Source organism: Oncorhynchus clarkii, chromosome 20 (assembly GCF_045791955.1).
Source record: "Oncorhynchus clarkii lewisi isolate Uvic-CL-2024 chromosome 20, UVic_Ocla_1.0, whole genome shotgun sequence".
Taxonomy (NCBI): Eukaryota; Metazoa; Chordata; class Actinopteri; order Salmoniformes; family Salmonidae; genus Oncorhynchus; species Oncorhynchus clarkii.
The window spans coordinates 80,025,607-80,044,535 of record NC_092166.1 but is presented as its reverse complement, the minus strand read 5'-3'; positions in this window follow the sequence as shown (position 1 = coordinate 80,044,535).

The window sequence follows — 18,929 nt, the reverse complement described above, 5'->3', positions numbered from 1 at the left end:
ATTATACACGTCAGCTACCACAGCAAGTGAAATCACTGCAACACTTCACATAGAGCTGCAGTCTGTTTTAGAATGGGTGGCAAGTATTAAGCTAGTACAAAAAACATCAAAAACTAAAAGCATTGTATTTGAGACAAACCATTAACTAAACCCTAAACCTCAACTAAATCTTATAATAATTGTGGAAATAGAGCGAGATGAATAGGCTAAACTGCTTGGTGTAACCCTGTATTGTAAATTGTCATGGTTTAAACACATTTATGCATCGGTAGCTAAGAGAGGTAGAGGTCTGTCCATAATAAAGCACTGTTCTGCTTTCTTGCCATCAACAAAACAAGTCCTACAGGCTCTAGTTTTGTCACACCTGGACTACTGCCCAGTCAAATGGTCAAGTGCCACAAAGAAGGACAAATTACAGTGGCCCTGAACAGAGAAAAACAGCTGGCCCTTAAATGTACACAGAGAGCTAACATCAATGACATTCATGTAAATCTCTCCTGGCTCAAAAAAAGAGAGGAGATTGACTGCATCACTACTGGTCTTTGTGAGAGTTATTGACATGTTGACACCACCAAGCTTGTTTGTTCAAAATACAAGCACACAGCTCAGACACCCATGCGTATCCCACAAGACATGCCACCAGGGGTCTCTTCACAGTCCCCAAGTCCAGAACAGACTTATAGAAATACACAGTACTACACATCACTACGTGAAAGTGTATTCCAAAAGTGTATTCCACGTCAAGTAAGTTATAAAAGCAGAGAAATCTGATTTTAAAAAAACGATACATCTACACATTATGGAACAGTGATGTAGTAATTTGATGTGCTGTTTTATTAGTAATTATTTTGTGCATTAATGTGTTTGGACCTCCAGGAAGAGTAGCTGCTGCCTCGGCTAATGATAATACAAATATTACAATACTTACAATAATACTTACAATACTTTCTCTGGCTCACTAAAAGACACAAGCCCTTTACGAACCTGCAATTAACAGTCAGGTCATTAGAGAGAGAAACTGCATGCCAAATGACACCATATCCCTTATATAGCGCGTTACTTTTGACCAGTGCCCTGCTCTTAGGGTATAGGGTGCCATTTGGGATGCCGGTCATAGAGAAAGCTATAGGCAGGAAGACAGGCAGCAACACTCAAACGGCTGGCCCAGGTTATGTTATAGTAAACACGGTGGGAAAGTTGGCTGAGCGTTATAGCTGAGGTGTGTGTGTATACGTTGCTTATGTAAATCTATGAGCAATTGGTGTGTGTGTGTAGTGGCATGCCTGGGGTGTAGTATGAGATGTGTATATGTGTTCTTGTATATCCATTGTTGTGTCTAAGTGTGGTGAAGTTTGTAAGTCTTTTGTGTAGTGGATTTGTGTGTTTTGTATATTTTTGTAAACTCAGCAAAAAAAAGAAACGTTCCTTTTTCAGGACCCTGTCTTTCAAAGATAATTTGTAAAAATCCAAATAACTTCACAGATCTTCATTGTAAAAGGTTTAAACACTTTCAATGAACCATAAACAATTAATGAACATGCACCTGTGGAACGGTCGATAATTGCCTACCGTCTGTAAGCTGTTAGTGTCTTAAAGTCACAGTTATGAAAACTTAGGACACTAAAGAGGTCTTTCTACTGACTCTGAAAAACACCAAAAGAAAGATGCCCAGTGTCCCTGCTCATCTGCGTGAACGTGCCTTAGGCATGCTGCAAGGAGGCATGAGGACTGCAGATGTAGCCAGGGCAATAAATTGCAATGTCCGTACTGTGAGACGCCTAAGACAGCGCTACAGGGAGACAGGACGGACAGCTGATTGTTCACGCAGTGGCAGACCACGTGTAACAACACCTACACAGGATCGGTACATCCGAACATCACACCTGCAGGAAAGGTACAGGATGGCAACACCAACTGCACGAGTTACACCAGGAATGCACAATCCCTCCATCAGTGCTCAGAGTGTCCGCAATAGGCTGACTAGGCAGGTCCTCACCAGACATCACCGTCAACAATGTCGCTTATGGGCACAAACCCTCCGTCGCTGAACCAGACATGACTGGCAAAAAGTGCTCTTCACTGACGAGTTGCGGTTTTGTCTCACCAGGGGTGATGGTCTGATTCGCGTTTATCGTTGAAGGAATGAACGTTACATCGAGGCCTGTACTCTGGAGCGGGATCGATTTGGAGGTGGAGGGTCTGTCATGGTCACAGCATCATCGGACTGAACTTGTTGTCATTGCAGGCCATCTCAACCCTGTGCATTACAGGGAAGACATCCTCCTCCCTCATGTGGTACCCTTCCTGCAGGCTCATCCTGACATGACCCTCCAGCATGACAGTGCCACCAGCCATACTGCTCGTTCTGTGTGTGATTTCCTGCAAGACATGAATGTCAGTGTATTGCCATGGCCAGCGAAGACCCTGGATCTCAATCCCATTGAGCACGTTTGGGACCTGCTGGATCGGAGGGTGAGGGCTAGGGTCATTCTCCACAGAAATGTCTGGGAATTTGCAGGTGCCTTGGTGGAAGGGTGGGGTAACATCTCACAGCAAGAACTGGCAAATCTGGTGCAGTCCATGACGTACTTAACGCAGCTGGTGGCCACACCAGATACTGACTGTTACTTTTGATTTTGACCCCCCCCCCTCCTTTGTTCAGTGACACAATATTCAATTTCTGTTAGTCACATGTCTGTGGAACTTGTGCAGTTTATGTCTCAGTTGTTGAATCTTGTTATGTTCATACAAATATCCTCACATGTTATATTTGATATTCTGCAAAGTAGCCACCCTTTGCCTTGAAGACAGCTTTGCACACTCATGGTATTCTCTCAACCAGCTTCTTGAGGAATGATTTTCCAACAGTCTTGGCTGTGTGCTTAGGGTCGTTGTCCTGTTGGAAGGTGAACATTTGCCCAAGTTTGAGGTCCTGAATGCTCTGGAGCAGGTTTTCATCAAGAATCTCTCTGTACTTTGCTGCATTCATCTTTTCCTCCATCCTGATCAGACTTTTAGTCCCTGCCTCTGAAAAAACATCCACACAGTATGATGCTGCCGACACCATGCTTCACCGTAGCGATGGTGCCAAGTTTCCTTCAGAGGTGACACCTGGCATTCAAGGAGATCACCATACGCAATGATATGCAAAGATCACCATACGCAATGATATGCAAAGATCACCATACGCAATGATATGCAAAGATCACCAAGTGCAATGATATGCAAAGATCACCATACGCAATGATATGCAAAGATCACCAAGTGCAATGATATGCAAAGATCACCAAGTGCAATGATATGCAAAGATCACCAAGTGCAATGCCAAACGTCGACTGGAGTGGCGTAAAGCTCGCCGCCATTGGACTCATGTTCTCTGGAGGGATAAATCATGCTTCACCATCTGACAGTTCAGCGGATGATTCTGGGTTTGGCGGATGCCAGGAGAACACTACCTGCCCCAATGCATAGTGCCAACTGTACAGTTTGGTGGAGGAGGTAGTTTGTCGAGATCTACGTGGAAGAACTTAACTGGCCTGCACAGAGCCCTGCACTCAACCACACCGAACACCTTTGGGAGGAATTGGAATGCCGACATTATGTCCACATTATTTTGTATTTATATGTCTCTGCATATGTGTGTGTGTGTGTGTGTGTGTGTGTGTATACACGTGTGTGTTCACGTGGACTCTGTAGCTCTGCTGTGCAGCAGTGTCTGACAGTGATGTATGGGTCATTTAAAAAGTCGTTCTTTTCCATGGAGCCGTCTTCTGGCAGCCCAGCCAACCGCAGCCCATTCCCCCTACAGCAGAGAAACCTCATCTACATCTAACACACACTCACACTACATGATACAAACACACTACATGGTACACGATACACACACACTACATGACACACACACACACACACACACACACACACACACACACACACACACACACACACACACACACACACACACACACACACACACACACACACACACACATACACACACACAATATGGTACAACACACACACACACAATATGGTACAACACACACACACACACACACACACACACACACACACACTATATGGTACAACACACACACACACACACACACACACTATATGGTACAACACACACACACACACACACACACACTATATGGTACAACACACACACACACACACACACTATATGGTACAGCACACACACACACTATATGGTACAACACACACACACACACACTACATGATACACCACACACACACACACACTACATGATACACACACACACACACTACATGATACACACACACACACACACACTACATGATATCCCACACACACTCACACTAGGTTGACTCATAACCTGCAGTCCCCATGGTTATATGTGTGGGGCGGGTTTAAGGTCATGTAAAATGTGAGGATGAAGGGTGGGTGGGTGGGTGGGCGGGTGGGCGGGTGGGTGGCGGGCAGGAAAACAAAGCATAAAAAATACATAGGTGTAGAATTCCTGTGCAGTTCATATCTATAGGATACATTCTGTCATTATTTTTATGTTGCATTAGTGCTTACGTATTAGCTTTAGGGCCTAACTCTACGCAGTACTAACTCTACGTAGTACTAACTACACATTACTAACTCTACGTAGTACTAACTACACAGTACTAACTCTACGTAGTACTAACTACGCAGTACTAACTCTACGCAGTACTAACTCTACGCAGTACTAACTCTACGCAGTACTAACTCTACGCAGTACTAACTCTACACAGTACTAACTCTACACAATACTAACTCTACACAGTACTAACTCTACGCAGTACTAACTACACCGTACTAACTCTACGCAGTACTAACTCTACGCAGTACTAACTCTACGCAGTACTAACTCTACGCAGTACTAACTCTACACAGTACTAACTCTACACAGTACTAACTCTACACAGTACTAACTCTACGCAGTACTAACTACACCATACTAACTCTACGCAGTACTAACTCTACGCAGTACTAACTACACCGTACTAACTCTACGCAGTACTAACTCTACGCAGTACTAACTCTACGCAGTACTAACTCTACGCAGTACTAACTCTACGCAGTACTAACTCTACGCAGTACTAACTCTACGCAGTACTAACTCTACGCAGTACTAACTCTACACAGTACTAACTCTACGCAGTACTAACTCTACACCGTACTAACTCTACGCAGTACTGACTCTACGCAGTACTAACTCTACGCAGTACTAACTCTACGCAGTACTAACTCTACGCAGTACTAACTCTACGCAGTACTAACTCTACACAGTACTAACTCTACGCAGTACTAATTCTACACCGTACTAACTCTACGCAGTACTGACTCTACGCAGTACTAACCCTACGCAGTACTAACTCTACGCAGTACTAACTCTACGCAGTACTAACTCTACGCAGTACTAACTCTACGCAGTACTAACTCTACGCAGTACTAACTCTACGCAGTACTAACCCTACGCAGTACTAACTCTACGCAGTACTAACTCTACGCAGTACTAACTCTACGCAGTACTAACTCTACACAGTACTAACTCTACGCAGTACTAACCCTACGCAGTACTAACTCTACGCAGTACTAACTCTACGCAGTACTAACTCTACGCAGTACTAACTCTACGCAGTACTAACCCTACACAGTACTAACTCTACGCAGTACTAACTCTACGCAGTACTAACTCTACGCAGTACTAATTCTACGCAGTACTAACCCTACGCAGTACTAACTCTACGCAGTGCTAACTCTACGCAGTACTAACTCTACGCAGTACTAACTCTACGCAGTACTAACTCTACGCAGTACTAAATCTACGCAGTACTAACTCTACGCAGTACTAACTTTACGCAGTACTAACTCTACGCAGTACTAACTCTACGCAGTACTAACCATACGCAGTACTGACTCTACGCAGTACTAACCCTACGCAGTGCTAACTCTACGCAGTACTAACTCTACGCAGTACTAACTCTACGCAGTACTAACCCTACGCAGTACTAACTCTACACAGTACTAACCCTACGCAGTACTAACTCTACGCAGTACTAACTCTACGCAGTACTAACTCTACGCAGTACTAACTCTACGCAGTACTACCTCTATGCAGTACTCACCCTACGCAGTACTAACTCTACGCAGTACTAACCCTACGCAGTACTAACCCTACGCAGTACTAACTCTGTGTTGTGTTATAGCCTATTTATTTTCTAAGCCTATTTTGTATTTAATTTAATTTTGTAATGAATTCATATGCCGGTAGAATTGTATTGTTGGGAAGGGCCCGTAAGCAAGCATTTAACTCTTAGTTTACACCTCTTGTTTACAAAGCACGTGGCACATAACATTAGATCTGAAGAGTGGGTCAGAGGTCAGGCGTCAGGGGTGATGTCATCATGGAAGCCCTCTATTTGTTTTACTGGGAGGAGCTTTCCTATGGTCCTAGGACATTACAGGGGAATACCTGAGGGAATGAAAAGAGAGAAAGAGACAAAAGAGACAAAAGAGGCTGAAGGTATGAGAGAGGAAGACAGAGTAGAGGGTCATGTCTCAGGGCTCCCTCCCTCCTGTCTCTGTGTCTCAGTGAGGGATGTGATCAGAGGGGTAGAGATGGCGGCAGGTGACTTGTTCTCCAGACCTACTGGCTGGGCTGGGCCAGGGGCCTATACTGATCTCTGATAGATTGACAACCTATAACCCTGTTTTACACACACAGGACAGATACGCAGCCTTTCTCTCAGTCGCTCTCACTCTTCCTCCCTCCATCTCTTTCTCTTTCCGTATCTTACTCTCTCTGTTGCTGTCCCTCTTTCTGTCCTCATCTCTCATTTCCTCTCCCATCTCTCTCTCTTTCCGTCCTCCCCTCTCCTTTCCTCTCCCATCTCTCTCTCTTTCCATTCTTCCACCGACCTTCACTCTCTTCCAGCTCTCGCTCTACCTCCTTCCATCTCTCTCTCTCTCTTTCTGTCCATCTCCTTCTCTCTCCCACCTTCTGTTCTTCTCTCTGTCAGTAAGGACAGAAGGTGAGTGGTAATCAGCAGGGGTTTCCTCATGGTAAGACTGTGATGGAGGAGGAGTATGTGTAATCACTGTACAGTGACCATTACCTCACCCCTCTTCTCCTTTTTCTAACCTCTTCTCTCTCATGAGTCTGGGGAGATAAGAATGTCAGAGCAGAGATAGGACACGCAAACACACACACACACACACAAAACAGTCCTCTTTAGTCTTTACATGAAAGGGCCCTAGGTAGAGCGGGGTGGAGAAGGGTATATGTAAATGAGAATGTATGTGTTTAGGTATGTGTGTGTGTGTGTGTGTGTGTGTGTGTTTGTTTAAGTACTGTGCATGTTTATTCAAGTGTGTGTGTGTGTGTGTGTGTGTGTGTGTGTGTGTGTGTGTGTGTGTGTGTGTGTGTGTGTGTGTATTGGCTATCAGTCATGCTTGATGTCAGTAAAGGTTGCTCTCCATGAATCAAGAGTGAGCAGCAGAGCAGAGCACAGATTGAGGGGCCAACTCATGCTTAAGTCTCTTCTCATTTCTAAGCACAATCTCACAAAGGGAGGGGTGTGTGTGGTCCTGTGTGTGTTTGTATGCGTTTTGGGGGGCAGTGTGTGTGTGCATGCGTGCGTGCTTGTGTGTGTCTTGGGCGGCATTGTGTGAGTGTGTGTGTGTGTTGGGGGGCATTGTCTGAGTGTGTGCGTGCGTGCTTGTGTGTGTCTTGGGGGGCATTGTGTGTGTGTGTCTTGGGGGGCATTATGTGTGTGTGTGTGTGTGTCTTGGGGGGCATTGTGTGTGTGTGTGTCTTGGGGGGGCATTGTGTGTGTGTTGGGGGGGGGGGGGGGTCAAACACCTCCTACCCGTGCCTGTGATGTAATACAATAATAACATAAATTATCTGGTCAGATGAGTATAGTTGACATTGATGAATTGTAGGCCATGACATTGTTGATCAACAAAGCAGAGACAAAAAAACCTGAACACCATTTCCCAGCAGCACCTGGGAAAGACCACAACTGTGTTCCCCTAACTCACGCTCTCTCTCAATTCAATTACATTCAAAGGGCTTTATTGGCATGGGAAAGATATGTTTACATTGCCAAAGCAAGTGAAATCGATAATAAACAAAAGTGAAATAAACCACCTTTTTTCTGTCTGTCTGTCTGTCTGTCTGTCTGTCTGTCTGTCTGTCTGTCTGTCTGTCTGTCTCTCTCTCTCTCTCTCTCTCTCTGTGTAGTTGTGTGTGTGTGTAGTTGTGTGTGGTTGTGTGTGATTAGTTGTGTCTGTGTGTGTGCAGTTGTTCCTGTGTGTGGTTGTGTCTGTGTGTGTAGTTGTGTCTGTGCATGGTTGTGTCTGTGTGTATGGTTGTGTCTGTGTGTGCGTGTGTGTGTGTGTGTGGTTGTGTGTGTGGTTGTGTCTGTGTGTGTGGTTGTATCTGTGTGTGTGGTTGTGTCTGTGTGTGTAGTTGTGTGTGTGTGTGTGTGGTTGTGTCTGTGTGTGTGTGGTTGTGTCTGTGTGTGTGTGGTTGTGTCTGTGTGTAAGGGTTGATTTAGAGCCTGTGCAGGTTGCTCTAGTCCACTGGGGCAGTGTGGCACCATTAAACCTGATAGGTGATAAGAGACAGACAGACAGGCTGTCAGACTATTCTGTTAGCTGACCCTGATGTCAGATATCTGTCTCTGTCTGGCTCATTGTCAAGGTCTCAAAGACAAAAACATCAGACCTTCAACCCAGTTGGAGCTGCCTACTTTTCTCGGGTCTCACTCACTTTTCTAGGGTCTCACTCACTTTTCTAGAGTCACTCCCTTTGCTAGGGTCTCACTCACTTAGAAAAACCCAATACCGTGCATGCTTCCTAAATGGCACCCTATTCCCTATATAGTGCACTAATCTGGTCAACATTAGGGAATAGGGTGCCATTTGGGTGGTAGATTTAGAATATATACCCAGAATGCATGCCTAGTACATTGCCTAATATTATTGACTGGTTCTGTTGGCGTGGGAATTGAAGCGGAGGCAGAGAGCTTCCTTACCTCTTGGATCTCGTTCAATAGACATGGCATGAGTTAGTTTTGATTCACGTAATCAAATTTTTTTATTTTGTAGTTTTACCGAAAGAAAGAGAGACTAAACATGATTGACCGAAAAGGAGGGGGGGGGGGCGGGGGTTCACCCTTCTTTCCCCCTGAAGTTTTTCATATTGAAGGAAAAATTACGTGATCGATTTTCTGTCTGTTTCTCACTCTGAAGGAATATTAAAGCAGACAGTGAGATTTCACACGCTTCTCTCCTCTCTCCTCCCCATCACCCTCCCTGCTCCACCCTCCACCCTCTCACCCCCTTCCCGCTACTCTCCCCCCTCCATCCTCTCCCCCATCCCCCTACCCCTCTTCCCTCTCCCCCTTCCCGCTACTCTCCCCCCTCCATCCTCTCCCCTACCCCTCCACCCTCCACCCTCTCACCCCCTTCCCGCTACTCTCCCCCCTCCATCCTCTCCCCCATCCCCCTACCCTTCTTCACTCTCCCCCCTTCCCGCTACTCTCCCCCCTCCATCCTCTCCCCCATCCCCCTACCCCTCTTCACTCTCCCCCCTTCCCGCTACTCTCCCCCCTCCATCCTCTCCCTACCCCTCTACCCTCCCCACTCTCACCCCCTTCTCGCTACTCTCCCCCCTCTATCCTCTCCCCCATCCCCCTACCCCTCTCCCCCCTTCCCGCTACTCTCCCCCCTCCATCCTCTCCCCCCTCCATCCTCTCCCTCCTTCACCCCTCCTCCTTTATTCTCCCCCTTCCCCCTCCTCCTCCACCCTCTAACTCTTCCCCCTCCTCCTCTCTCACCCCTCCCCCCCTCCTCCTCCCTCTAACTCTTCCCCCTCCTCCGCTCTCACCCCTTCCCCGTTCTCCCTCCATTCTCCTCTTCTTCCAGGGGGGCAATTATATATGGCCACCCCCTCTCAGGGTCAGTGTGAGAGGAGGGCTTTGATGAAGGGGTGGATGGATGGAGGGAGGGAGGAGAAGAGGAGTGTATAGGGGAGGAGTGGAGGAGGCTAGCTTGTAGCCTCAGGCACAGACCTGTCATGTAGGGTTTTAGAAAGCGCTGCTTCAGCGTTGGCTCATCGGTTGGCTGCGTTTTCCACCAGGATCTGAAGGTCTGTGTGTGTGTGTGTGTGTGTGTGTGTGTGTGTGTGTGTGTGTGTGTGTGTGTGTGTGTGTGTGTGTGTGTGTGTGTGTGTGTGTGTGTGTGTGTGTGTGTGTGTGTGCTGTGAGTGTCTTCACAGGCGGAGTGGAGTGTAGATTTAGCAGAACTAATTAAACCAATGTTAAATCTCACCACTTTACTTTATCATATTTGGTTGCTTAAAGAGCTATACCCTTCAGTCCTCTAATGGTAGAAAGACTGAAGGACAGACCAGAACCCTCGGTCCAAGAATTGAATCCTGTGGCACCCCCATAAAGACTGCCAGAGGCCCGGACAACAGGCCCTCCGATTTCACACACTGAACTCTATCAGAGAAGTAGTTGGTGAACCAGGCAATCATTTGAGAAACCAAGGCTATCGAGTCTGCCGATGAGGATGTGGTGATTGACAGAGTTGAAAGCCTTGGCCAGGTCAATGAATACGGCTGCACAGTATTGTTTATTATCGATGGCGGTTAAGATATCGTTTAGGACCTTGAGCGTTGCTGAGGTGCACCCATGACCAGCTCTGAAACCAGATTGCGTAGCGGAGAAGGTATGGTGGGATTCGAAATGGTCAGTAATCTGTTTGTTGACTTGGCTTTCGAAGACCTTAGAAAGGCAGGGTAGGATAGATATAGGTCTGTAGCAGTTTGGGTCAAGAGTGTGTCCCCCTTTGAAGAGGAGGATGACCGCAGCTGCTTTCCAATATTTGGGAATCTCAGACGACACGAAGGAGAGGTTGAACAGGCTAATAATAGGGGTTGCAACAATTTCGGCAGATCATTTTAGAAAGAAAGGGTCCAGATTGTCTAGCCCGGCTGATTTGTAGGGGTCCAGATTTTGCAGCTCTTTCAGAACATCAGCAGACTGGATTTGGGAGAAGGAGAAATGGGGAAGGCTTGGTTGAGTTCCTGTGGGGGGTGCAGTGCTGTTGACTGGGGTAGGGGTAGCCAGCTGGAAAGCATGGCCAGCCGTAGAAAAATGCTTATTGAAATTCTCAATTATAGTGGATTTATTGGTGGTGACAGTGTTTCCTATCCTCAGTGCAATGGGCAGCTGGGAGGAGGTGTTCTTACTCACCATGGACTTTACAGTGTCCCAGAACATTTTTGAGTTTGTGTTGCATAAAGCAAATTTCTGCCTAGGAAAGCCAAGGCTAGCTTTTTCAACTGCCTGTGTATATTGATTTCTAGCTTCCCTGAAAAGTTGCACATCACAGGGGCTGTTCGATGCTAATGCAGAACGCCATAGAATGTTTTTGTGTTGGTTAAGGGCAGTCAGGTCTGGAGAGAACCAAGGGCTATATCTGTTCCTGGTTCTAAATTTCTTGAATGGGGCATGCTTATTTAAGATGGTGCGGCAGGGTAGCCTAGTGGTTAGAGTGTTGCTGAGCTGTCAAGGTACAAATCTGTCATTCTGCCCCTGAACAGGCAGTTAACCCACTGTTCCTAGGCCGTCATTGAATTTTTTCTTAACTGACTTGCCTAGTTAAATAAAGGTAAATAAAAAATGGTGGGGAAGGCATTTAAAAAAAATAACCAGGCATCCTCTACTGACGGGATGAGTTCAATATCCTTCCAGGATACCCCGTTCAGGTCGATTAGAAAGGCCTGCTCGCTGAAGTGTTTCAGGAAGCGTTTGACAGTGATGAGGGGTGGTCGTTTGACCGCTGACCCTTTACGGATACAGGCAATGAGGCAGTGATTGCTGAGATCTTGGTTGAAAACAGCAGAGGTGTATTTAGAGGGCAAGTTGGTTAGGATGATATTTATGAGGGTGCCCGTGTTTACGGCTTTGGGGTGGTACCTGGTAGGTTCATTGATAATTTGTGTGAGATTGAGGGCATTAAGCTTAGATTGTGGGATGGCTGGGGTGTTAAGCGTATTCCAGTTTAGGTCGCCTTGCAGCACGAGCTCTGAAGATAAATGCGGGGCAATCAGTTCACATATGGTGTCCAGAGCATAGCTGGTGGTCTATAGCAGGCAGCAACGGTGAGAGACTTGTCTTTAGAAAGGTTGACTTTAAAAAGTAGAAGTTAAAATTGTTTGGGTACAGACCTGGATAATAGGACAAACATCTGCAGGCTATCTTTGCAGTAGATTGCAACACTGCTGCCTTTGGCAGTTCTATCTTGTCTGAAAATGTTGTAGTTAGGGATGAAGATTTCAGAATTTTTGGTGGTCTTCCTAAGACAGGATTCAGACACGGCTAGAACATCCGGGTTGGCAGAGTGTGCTAAAGCAGTGAATAAAACAAACTTAGGGAGGAGGCTTCTAATGTTAACATGCATGAAACCAAGGCCATTACGGTTGCAGAAGTCATCAAAAGAGAGTGCCTGGGGAATAGGAGTGGAGCTAGGCACTGCAGGGCCTCGATTCACCTCTACATCAAAAGAGGAGGAGTAGGATAAGGTTACGGCTAAAAGCTATGCGAATTGGTCGTCTAGAACATTCGGAACAGAGAGTTACTCTGGACCCTGATCTCTCTTTTGACGAACATATCAAGACTGTTTCAAGGACAGTTTTTTTTCATCTACGTAACATTGCAAATGTCAGAAACTTTCTGTCCAAAAATGATGCAGAAAAATTAATCCATGCTTTTGTTACTTCTAGGTTAGACAACTGCAATACTCTACTTCCCGGCTACCCGGATAAAGCACTAAATTTACTTCAGTTAGTGCTAAATACGGCTGCTAGAATCCTGACTGGAACCAAAACAATTTGATCATATTACTCCATTGCTAGCCTCCCTACACTAGCCTGCTGTCAAGGCAAGGGCTGATTTCAAGTTTTTACTGCTAACCTAAAAAGCATTAATGGGCTTGCTCCGGGATCGACGTAAGCCAATAGTCACACGGATAGCAGCTAGCTAGCTGCGAGATCCAGGTGTAAATGTCCAGAGCTTGTGGTTGAAACCCGGGGAGCTTCTGGTTAGTTTCTGGTTAGCTTCTGGCTAGCTTCTGGTTAGCTTCTGGCTAGTTTCTGGCTAGCTTCTATTGTGGATTTCAGATTTTAGGTAAATAATACTTTTAAAAAAAATATTGGTGAGGCGGGTTGCAGGAGTGTGTTTTCAAGTTGAGTTTTTGTTAAAGAAAATATAGAAAAGATAAGCGAAGAAAGATGTAAATATATATATATATACACGGGACACGACAAGACGAGGACAAAGGACGTCTGACTGCTATGCCATCTTGGTAAGGTTTGAGCATAGCCTGAAGGTAGGGAGCGGCAGTACCTCTTGCTGTTCCTTAGGCAAGTACCATTACTTTAATGGTAGACCTATAGAAGGGCTGAAGGACAGACTGAAGGACAGACTTAAACGCAGACTGAAGGACAGACCAGAACCCTACCGATTGGCACAAACCCAGGGAGAGTCATCCTAGAGTGGTATCCTACGAAGCAAGCTATAAATGCTCATGGTTTTCTAATGCTAGCCTGTTTCACATTCCAGAGTGGTATCCTACGAAGCAAGCTATAAATGCTCATGGTTTTCTAATGCTAGCCAGTTTCACATTCCAGAGTGGTATCCTATGAAGCAAGATAGATCTACTCCGGCTTCTCTAAAGCTAGCCAGCTTCAGTTAGCTTCACATTCCAGCTCAGGCTTCATCCGCACTACGACGGTGGATATTGCTCCTCCGCCTGCCGCTAACTCTAGCAGACTAGTATCTGCGTGTGCATGTCGCACATGGCTAGTCGAACGCTGAAATCTTTGAGACAATGCTGAAACATTAATCCATGGACGAGTCAGTGTCACGTTTCCATTTGTGCCAAAATCAAAATGAAAGAAAAGTTATCTTTCAAAATTCAGCAGTCTGTGGTGTGAAATGGGCTTTTAGAAAATCCATCTTTATTTTGTTACCAATTGTTAATGCCGTCTTTGGTGTGCTTAACAACCCACAATAACCTTTTTTTCGACATAACATGACTATTTTTTTACACACAAAAAAACCATTTGATTAATAAAACATTTAATCAGTCGTCTTCAGTCTTTCCTCAAATGAAGGGGATGACGAGACATTCTTTGTAAGAGGGGGAGCGAATCTGACTTTGTTGGTCCTTGTTACGCACGCCTCTATGAAGAGGGAACGCAACCCCCTGCTACAACTAAACTCTCTGTGAAGCGAAAGAGGTATGGACTGTAGGTGCGAGTAAGAATGACAACAGGCAGAATGTGGTACCGTTTTACAAGGACTTTATTCCTTTACACGGTAATATGGGGAAAAGGGGCTGGACGGAACCAAAGCAAAGAAAGTAAATCTCAAAGCCCCCCTCTCCTATCTTACCTGCCTACCCACCACTTACCTAATTTAGCACCACCTGGTGCCCTAACCAAAATACAGGGGGTGGTCCGCCCAGGTCTTACCTAGTGTACCTAGACAATGAATATACTACGGGTATATGTATGCCCGCGGGCCTCTTGCCTAAGCACTCCCAAGGTGCCTTCCCCTTTCCCCCTGGGAACAAATGAAACAGGATATTAAATAATTTCAAACTAACAAAGGACATCAAATAAGCTCCATCTGAGCAACAAACTCATAGAACATACCACTTCCCAGCAATGAACTCCCAGCACAATCAACCTCCAGCAAAAAATCTCTCTATCACAAACAATCGCTCTGCAATGACCTCAGCAAAATCTCTCTCAGCAATCCCTACCTCCAAAATCTCTCTAGCAAAATCTCTCTCAGCAATCCCTACCTCCAAAATCTCTATGCAATCCCTACCTCCAAAAATCTCTCTCTCCTGAACAGAACACTGGCTTTTATATAGCTTCTGAATGAATGTGTAACTGGAGACAGCTGTGTCTTGACGAGGGGGCGGGGTCAGCTCTCCAATTAGCCTTGGAGTCGACCAATCAGCTGCTTGAGGATTTCAGGAAGCCATTTCCTGAAATAAAACACATGCAAATACCCAAACTACAACACATAAACTGGGGAACGTAACAGTCCTCAACTCGTGGCTCAGACACTTCATTTAGGATTAATGGAGTTAGCCTGCCTTGGAGCAGGTTAGTTCTGAAGGATTTGTTGCCATAGGAACCTACTTGGCTAAAAGGTGAGCCACTGTCGTGGTGCTGGTTATCCCGAGTTGAGCTAAGTTACCTCGTTAACTCCTCACACCTGATTTGTATTATAGGGCTTGTGTGTGTGTGTGTGTGTGTGTGTGTGTGTAAACATTTATGTTCTTGGTCATGGTTCCATATATGATGTTCTGACCTTGGCGGAGTCATCCATCCCATAATTAATCATAGCAACCTCACCCCATGTGTCATGCTGAACACATTTGATATATACCTCAGGCTACAGGAACAGAAAGAATTCAACCAGGAACTCAACACATTTTTCATCATTTGACTGACAAGCAGTTTCACGGATGTGATGCGATGTATGGATGTGATGTATGGATGTGATGTATGGTTGTGATGTATGGATGTGATGTATGGATGTGATGTATGGATGTGATGTATGGTTGTGATGTATGGATGTGATGTATGGTTGTGATGTATGGATGTGATGTATGGTTGTGATGTATGGATGTGATGTATGGTTGTGATGGATGGATGTGATGGATGGATGTGATGTATAGATGTGATGTGATGTATGGATGTGATGTGATGTATGGATGTGATGTATGGATGTGATGTATAGATGTGATGTGATGTATGGATGTGATGTATGGATGTGATGTATAGATGTGATGTGATGTATGGATGTGATGTATAGATGTGATGTGATGTATGGATGTGATGTATAGATGTATGGATGTGATGTATGGATGGATGTGATGTATGGATGTGATGTATGGATGTGATGTGATGTACGGATGTGATGTACGGATGTGATGTACGGATGTGATGTATGGATGTGATGTGATGGATGGATGTGATGTATGGCTGTGATGTATAGATGTGATGTGATGTATGGATGTGATGTATGGATGTGATGATTTGATGTGATGTATGGATGTGATGTATGGATGTGATGTATGGATGTGATGTATAGATGTGATGTGATGTATGGATGTGATGTATGGATGTGATGTGATGTATGGATGTGATGTATGGATGTGATGTATAGATGTGATGTGATGTATGGATGTGATGTATAGATGTGATGTGATGTATGGATGTGATGTATAGATGTGATGTGATGTATGGATGTGATGTATGGATGTGATGTGATGTATGGATGTGATGTATAGATGTGATGTGATGTATGGATGTGATGTATGGATGTGATGTATGGATGTGATGTATAGATGTGATGTGATGTATGGATGTGATGTATAGATGTATGGATGTGATGTATGGATGGATGTGATGTATGGATGGATGTGATGTATGGATGTGATGTGATGTACGGATGTGATGTACGGATGTGATGTACGGATGTGATGTATGGATGTGATGTGATGGATGGATGTGATGTATGGCTGTGATGTATAGATGTGATGTGATGTATGGATGTGATGTATGGATGTGATGATTTGATGTGATGTATGGATGTGATGTATGGATGTGATGTATGGATGTGATGTATAGATGTGATGTGATGTATGGATGTGATGTATGGATGTGATGTATAGATGTGATGTGATGTATGGAAGTGATGTACGGATGTGATGTGATGTATGGATGTGATGTGATGTATGGATGTGATGTACGGATGTGATGTATAGATGTGATGTGATGGATGTATGTGATGTACGGATGTGATGTACGGATGTGATGTACGGATGTGATGTACGGATGTGATGTATGGATGTGATGTGATGTATGGATGTGATGTATGTATGTGATGTATGGATGTGATGTGATGTATGGATGTGATGTATGGATGTGATGTATGGATGTGATGTGATGTACGGATGTGATGTATGGATGTGATGTATGGATGTGATGTGATGTACGGATGTGATGTATAGATGTGATGTGATAGTGCACTGCTTTTGACCTGGGCCCATAGGGAATTTAGGACGTCCACCCTCTCCTGCTAGTGTAATTTAGCTCTCCCTCCCTCCACTTCACCCATGGTTACCTTGGTCCAGCCTGACAGAAATACAACTACCACTAACCATTTACAATGATGTCAGGCCCTACCAACACTTTAACAACTCTTTCTCTTTCTTTGTTTTTTCCCTTCCCCTTCTCTCTTCTTCTCTCCATGTTTTCCCTTCCCCTTCTCTATTCTTCTCTCCATGTTTTCCTTCCCCTTCTCTATTCTTCTCTCTTCTTTTATTTCTGTCCCTTTCTCTCTTCTTCTCTCCATGTTTTCCTTTCCCCTTCTCTATTCTTCTCTCTTCTTTTATTTCTGTCCCTTTCTCTCTTCTTCTCTCCATGTTTTCCTTTCCCCTTCTCTATTCTTCTCTCTTCTTTTATTTCTGTCCCTTTCTCTCTTCTTCTCTCCATGTTTTCCTTTCCCCTTCTCTATTCTTCTCTCTTCTTTTATTTCTGTCCCTTTCTCTCTTCTTCTCTCCATGTTTTCCTTTCCCCTTCTCTATTCTTCTCTCTTCTTTTATTTCTGTCCCTTTCTCTCTTCTTCTCTCCATGTTTTCCTTTCCCCTTCTCTCTTCTTCTCTCTTCTTTTATTTCTGTCCCCTTCTCTATTCTTCTCTCCATGTTTTCCCTTCCCCTTCTCTATTCTTCTCTCTTCTTTTATTTCTGTCCCTTTCTCTCTTCTTCTCTCCATGTTTTCCTTTCCCCTTCTCTATTCTTCTCTCTTCTTTTATTTCTGTCCCCTTCTCTATTCTTCTCTCCATGTTTTCCCTTCCCCTTCTCTATTCTTCTCTCTTCTTTTATTTCTGTCCCTTTCTCTCTTCTTCTCTCCATGTTTTCCTTTCCCCTTCTCTATTCTTCTCTCTTCTTTTATTTCTGTCCCCTTCTCTATTCTTCTCTCCATGTTTTCCCTTCCCCTTCTCTATTCTTCTCTCTTCTTTTATTTCTGTCCCCTTCTCTATTCTTCTCTCCATGTTTTCCCTTCCCCTTCTCTATTCTTCTCTCTTCTTTTATTTCTGTCCCTTTCTCTCTTCTTCTCTCCATGTTTTCCCTTCCCCTTCTCTATTCTTCTCTCTTCTTTTATTTCTGTCCCTTTCTCTCTTCTTCTCTCCATGTTTTCCCTTCCCCTTCTCTATTCTTCTCTCTTCTTTTATTTCTGTCCCTTTCTCTCTTCTTCTCTCCATGTTTTCCTTTCCCCTTCTCTATTCTTCTCTCTTCTTTTATTTCTGTCCCTTTCTCTCTTCTTCTCTCCATGTTTTCCCTTCCCCTTCTCTATTCTTCTCTCTTCTTTTATTTCTGTCCCCTTCTCTCTTCTTCTCTCCATGTTTTCCCTTCCCCTTCTCTATTCTTCTCTCTTCTTTTATTTCTGTCCCTTTCTCTCTTCTTCTCTCCATGTTTTCCCTTCCCCTTCTCTATTCTTCTCTCTTCTTTTATTTCTGTCCCTTTCTCTCTTCTTCTCTCCATGTTTTCCCTTCCCCTTCTCTATTCTTCTCTCTTCTTTTATTTCTGTCCCTTTCTCTCTTCTTCTCTCCATGTTTTCCTTTCCCCTTCTCTATTCTTCTCTCTTCTTTTATTTCTGTCCCTTTCTCTCTTCTTCTCTCCATGTTTTCCCTTCCCCTTCTCTATTCTTCTCTCTTCTTTTATTTCTGTCCCCTTCTCTCTTCTTCTCTCCATGTTTTCCCTTCCCCTTCTCTATTCTTCTCTCTTCTTTTATTTCTGTCCCTTTCT